The sequence below is a fragment of the Nelumbo nucifera genome, chromosome 8 (assembly GCF_055504915.1).
Source record: "Nelumbo nucifera cultivar China Antique chromosome 8, China Antique-T2T, whole genome shotgun sequence".
Taxonomy (NCBI): Eukaryota; Viridiplantae; Streptophyta; class Magnoliopsida; order Proteales; family Nelumbonaceae; genus Nelumbo; species Nelumbo nucifera.
This window is the reverse complement of record NC_142656.1, coordinates 19,561,824-19,567,823: the sequence shown is the minus strand read 5'-3', so window position 1 is coordinate 19,567,823 and position 6,000 is coordinate 19,561,824.

Genomic DNA, 6,000 nt, shown 5'->3' with positions numbered 1-6,000 from the left:
GGCCTAAAAACCATTTAGGCAACTGGTTCCATTTCACCCTTAATTTATTCATTGGTCAAAAATTATTGACTTGGTCAATAATCTGTTGACCGAGATGGTCAAACCATCAACCCGTTTGACCCAAACAAGAATTTAGACCATTTTTTATTTTTAAAATTAGAATGAACCATTTATTCGAATTGAACCATCAAACCACTGACTCCCAAAACCAGTAGCCAAAATGTTTTTGGTTTCAAGTCGATTTTTAAAACATTCGTGACAAGTGATGTCCTTGGTTGAGCAAAATAGTATTACAGACTTTGAATCAGATATACCTAATCCAATTTCAATCCACAAATTCTAATAATATTATTCATGTGAATTGTGATTAAGATCCCATTATCATTAATAATTAAACTTGTAAGGCCATAGACTGTGGTCTGTACTTTGAAAGTCTGAGGGGGATGGACATGGTTTATGGTCGTGGGAAGACAACGAGGGAGAGAGATGGGAGAGAAGAGGAGAGATAACAACCAGATCTGGAGTTAATGATTAGTAAAGCATTTCAAAATTTATAACAAATTGGGCCTCTCACATTCCAGAATTTATTTATTTTATCTATTTTCCATTTTCCCTTAGTCTGGAATTCTCTTTTACCCTTATGTAATATTCTAGAACATTTCAGCACTTAATCCATGTAAATTCCTTTAATTATTTGGTCTAAGAACAATTTGGTTTGATCCGTTCATGTCAGGTCAACCGGTCAACATACTTTTGCAATGCCACCATCTTACAAAACTAAAAACTAGTTTTTAGTTACTAAAAAAACTAGTTTAATGTTATATTATTAATAAAATGAATTAAAAATATTAAAGGTCTGTCTGGCTCACGAAATTGGAAATGAAATCTATCAGAATCGGACTGGTCTAATTCTTCTGCCTATTTAGCTCAGATGGGAATCAGAATCAGTTGGAATGAATTTTCATTCCCAAGGGAGGGGAGGGAATGGCCATTTCTTCATATGCGGGAATGCCATTCAACCAAGAATGAAAATGTAATTCCAATTTTGCCTAATCAAACAGTTAGAATCAGAACAGACAATTTCAATTTTGATTCTCCTGCAAATCAAACGGACCCTAAGATTATATACCATGAACGAAATGACTTAAAAAAGAACTTTTAATGAAAGTCTATCACTGTTGAGAGCAAAAAAACTTATAACATTTAAAACCAACATTACTAATAAATAATATTAATTTTGCTATCACAAGGGTGTGGGTCAAGCACGTTTGCAAGATTAAAACAAAAAAGAAAAGATGAGATGACATTTAGATTTTGAATTCTTTTATCATCTTAATAATTGGATAACCCTAATGGCTAATGTCTTAGATCTTATGGTTTGGTATTAGGTGGAATCTATTGATGGCAATATATAAAATGATTGGTCAAAGTTGTTATGGTATCATGCCTTACCTTTCTAGTAGCTAGGCAAGACATGTGGTGTTTATGAATTCGATTAACAAGGGGTACTTTATATGCTTATTACATGCCGATGCAGGTTCATCAGGAATTCAGGATCTATGCAAAATACCACTAGAGGTGTAAAGTGAGTTGTGCCAGCTTGCAGGGGGCCCGTGTAAAGTGTGGATTGTGCTGTGTTGGTTCGTAGGCCGTTATGGACCGTGCCGCCCTTTTCGGTGAAAATTTCGGGGGTCAGTTAGGCACGGCCCACAGCACAGGCCTGTGCATGCATGTGTCGTGCCATGTCGTGCCGTGAGCTGGGCTGGCCCATGGGCCAAGCCTTGGCCCAAGTTGGAGCATTGACCAGGCCAAAGCTATTTTTGCCTATTTTATTTAAAAAAATTGAAAAAAATCTTAAATTTTTAATTTTATATGAATTTTGATGTCTACAATTGCTTATATATACAATAATTAAAAAATTAGTAGAATAAAATTGAAAAAAATTGTTTATTTTATTAATATATTATATACTATATATTATTATATAAATATAATTTATATAATATATAATATATAATATATAAAATATATAAATAGTATGTATATATATAAATATATATGTATATATAATATATATAAATAGTATATATGGGTCGTGCTAGGCCATGTCACGGGCCACAGGTGGCACTGCCTACTTGGTCGTGTCTTGTCGTGCCGTGCCGTGCTGGCCTGTGGACTTCAAACCCCAGGCCCAACACAACACAAACCATTGTGCCAGGCTTGGCATCATGCCAGGTTGGGGCGGGCCGGTCTAAAGTCGTGTCAGGATTTACACTTCTAACACCGCATGTATAACAGACATATTCACTTGTATGCAAAATACAGGCGTAATATAACTTGTTATACACATTTGTATTCTAAACAAATCTGGAATCCATACATGCAACTACATAGGATAATTATCTGGTATGATATTTTCCCTTTAGGCTTTGTTTGCTTTTCGATAAGTTATTTATTCGGGTAAATGCATTTACCTGGGTAAGTTTTTCTTGGAAAACACTTACACGGGTAAGTGCATAATGTGCATTTGCCTTTGTTCTTTTATTTCTCAGGTAAATAATGTAATGACCATTTTAGCCATAGAAATCCATTATTAAAAGTGACATTTTTCTTCCATTCAAGTGTTGGCAATTTTCCCCCTAGGTGGAAAAGTTATTTACCCACCTAGGAGATGGGTATCATTTACCATGGTAAGTGATACCTACAAAAATAAACTTTCCTTAGTTCCCACATAAATCTGAAAAAGAACATGGGGTTCTTGGTCAATGGGAACCAAAATCCCATTGACCAACTTTTCCCCCTCTCAAAAAAAAAAAAAAATGCCCTCTTAGACTGTGTTTGGTTTGAAGGAAAAAATAGGGAAAAGAAGGGAAACCTTTAGAAATGTTGTATAGGTTTCCCTATATTTCCTTTCCTTTTTCTACCTTTTCCTTCAAACCAAATATAGTATTAGGGTCTATTCATTTCTAGAATTTTGAGACTAGGGAAAGTTGGTCAATGGGAAGAAACCCATGCTTTTTTTTTAGATTTATATAGGGTCCACAAAAAAATTATTTTTCTAGATATCACTTACTCCATCTCAAGTGGTTAAGTAACCTTGTCAACACTTGGATGAAACAAAATCGCCCCTTTTAATAATGACATTTTATGTCTAAAACGGTTATTGTATTATTTACCTAAGAAATAAAAAAATAAGTGCATTTACCCAAATAAATAATTTACCAAAAAGTGAACGAGACCTTAATTTCACCCCTATCCATAGTAAATAAGGCTGGACTTGGATAAACTTAAGGATTTGTGTTTTTAAAGCCACCAACACAAAGCCATTTTTTTTTGAGAGAACACAAAGTCAATAATGACTTTTGTGCTTTTGGGGTAAAGGTATTTTGACTTTATTAAAATAAACATTTATCCAATGCTTAAATTGCTTTATCACATTTTTGCAACACAGTCCCAAACTCCAAAACAGAAGTTTATTGAAATTAGCATAGCCCAACTTTTGCACCAATCATGACCTCAATGTATAACGTAATAGTGCATACCAAGAAGGTAGAATACAACAATTGCTTGTATGCATTAATAAACTTTTTCTTTTCATATTTGACCCAACCTATGCAGCCCATGACTACCACTCACTCGGCCACCCTCAATCATTCAAATTCACCTTTTTACTTAGCAGGTGGTAGATATGCGTTGAATAACTAATTGGGTAGATCTAAGTAGGTGTGGCTATATGGGTACCTAGAACTTAGGTACCCTATCCTCTTGATTCTCTCTCGTCTTTACATAGAACCTAGGTGGCCTCTCCTCTTGATTTCCTCTCATCACTCTTCAGTCATCTCCTCTTGATTCTCATTTTCCTTTCAATTTTCTCCCTCCTTCCACGATTCCATCTCTCCCTCTTTCCGGTTTTGTCTCTCATCCAATTTTATGTATTTGAGTTTAACCAACATGGTAGTGACATGTAGCATAATAAGGGGGTGTTCAACAAAAAAAGTTGATTTTGTTTATGAAATTTGCTGGTATGGCAGTTGTTTCTGATTTTTTTAACAACTATGTTGGCGAATACCTCTAACAGAGCCTTCTCTCTCTCACGGTTTTCAAACTGTCATTGACTTGGACTGTTGGATCTTTCAGCTCGAGAATTGTCTAGGCAATTGGTTCTATTTTACCTTAAATCCGATTTCTGGTCAAAAGTTATTGAATCAATTAACGACCCATTGATCCAAATGGTCAAACTGTCGATCTATTCAATAGTTTTGGCCATTTTATTTTTAAAATTTTTTTGTTAGAACAAACCATCTATTTGAATCAGATGATCAAACCGTCAATCTAAAAAGGGTGGCCAAAATGATTCTGTTTCCGGATAGTTTTTTAAAGCCATGCTCTCTTTCATGGAAATAAGAGAGTCATTCTCAAATCATAAATTGGATGACGTGATGCAAGGGAGGCATGTACTACAAATGGATTAAAAGAAATTAGGGAGAATGACTAATCAGCCCAGATCAGAGTTTTATACCCCCAAAGTACAGGGGGAATGCATCCTGACCATGAATTGATACCAAATTCATGGGCAGGATGTGGTTTATAGGAGGGAGAGGGCTAGTAGTAGGGGGTGGGGGGGGCTGGAATTCAGAATTCTGCATCGTGTGTTTCCGTACTTCTCCTAAGAAATTATAGGATAGCAGCGTAGGAAAAAAGTATGTATTATAGAGATCCGGACCCCTTCCTCCCTCTTCAATCCCATGAATTCAGATTTGTGGATATGTGGAATCTTATATGCTTTTCAACAATGTGAGGTCGGATTTAGTGTAATGCTATATTCTATTTGTACCCATACAAAAAATTGTAGAATTTCAAAATCCATCCTTTAAGCAAAAGAAAAAAAAAAATGCTCCGCCCATTGGGGCGAGTACCCACTTGGTAGGATAGAAATTGTCATTCCTAGTAATGGCATGCTTTCTGATAAGCTTAGTACATCCTTAAGAATAGTTAAAACTCCCCTCTCTATGGGTCTTTTTTTCTTTCTATATCCCACCTCGACCCTGTGGTCCGCGGCACGACACGTGGCACAATACAGCTTGCAGGCCATGCTCAATCTACCCGATGCCCTAATGGCTAGTTTAAGCTTGTTGGGGTTTTTTTACAGAAATACCCCCCAATAGCTATAAACAACTATATATAGGGTACTTATGTATTTTGGTTTTGAAGGGAAAAAGAATGACATAAATACCCCCCAATAGCTAGTTTGAGGGGCATTTTGGGTAAAGTGATAGATAACTTTACAATGACCAAAATAACCCTCCCAACAACTAAAAAAATGACTAGTTTTTAGGGTATTTTGGGCAATTGAATTATTTTCAATTCCTATAAATAGCCTTATCGTCCACCATTCTCATCACACCAATTCAACAATTCTCTTAATCTCTTCTCTAGTTCTCATACTTTCTCAAGTTTCAATCTCTCAATCTTTCATACATTCTCTGATTCTCTAATTATCATCTTTATTGAAGTTTTAACAAGAAGAAGGCTTACTCAACAGCTCAAGTATCTCAAATTAGCAATTTGGGAGGCTTGGACTCTTAGAGTTGAAAGGCTTAAACCATTGAAATCAAGTTGGGATTTCAAATTGGCAATCCGGGTAAGTGCAATTAAATTAATTTTTATTCTTTTAGAATTAAAAAAAATGGCTAGCTCCTCCCAAAACCAATTCCCCAACATGTTCAAGGTTGATGACATTCAGTCGCAACATGGTAGTGTTAGCACCGACATGGATGCTATTGATATTGATGGAACTTCCACTCCTAGTACTGATACTAGAGGAAAGAAAAAGAAGGCCACTAAATTTATTAGCTTGGTCTGGAAAATTTTTAAAGTAGAGGGGGTTAGGAGAAGAGAAAAAGAGTTGTTTGTCAAAAATGTAGGAAATACTTTAGTTATTGTAGTAAGGGTGGTAGTAACCATTTCGGTAGACATTTTCTCACCCATGAGAAAGAAAAA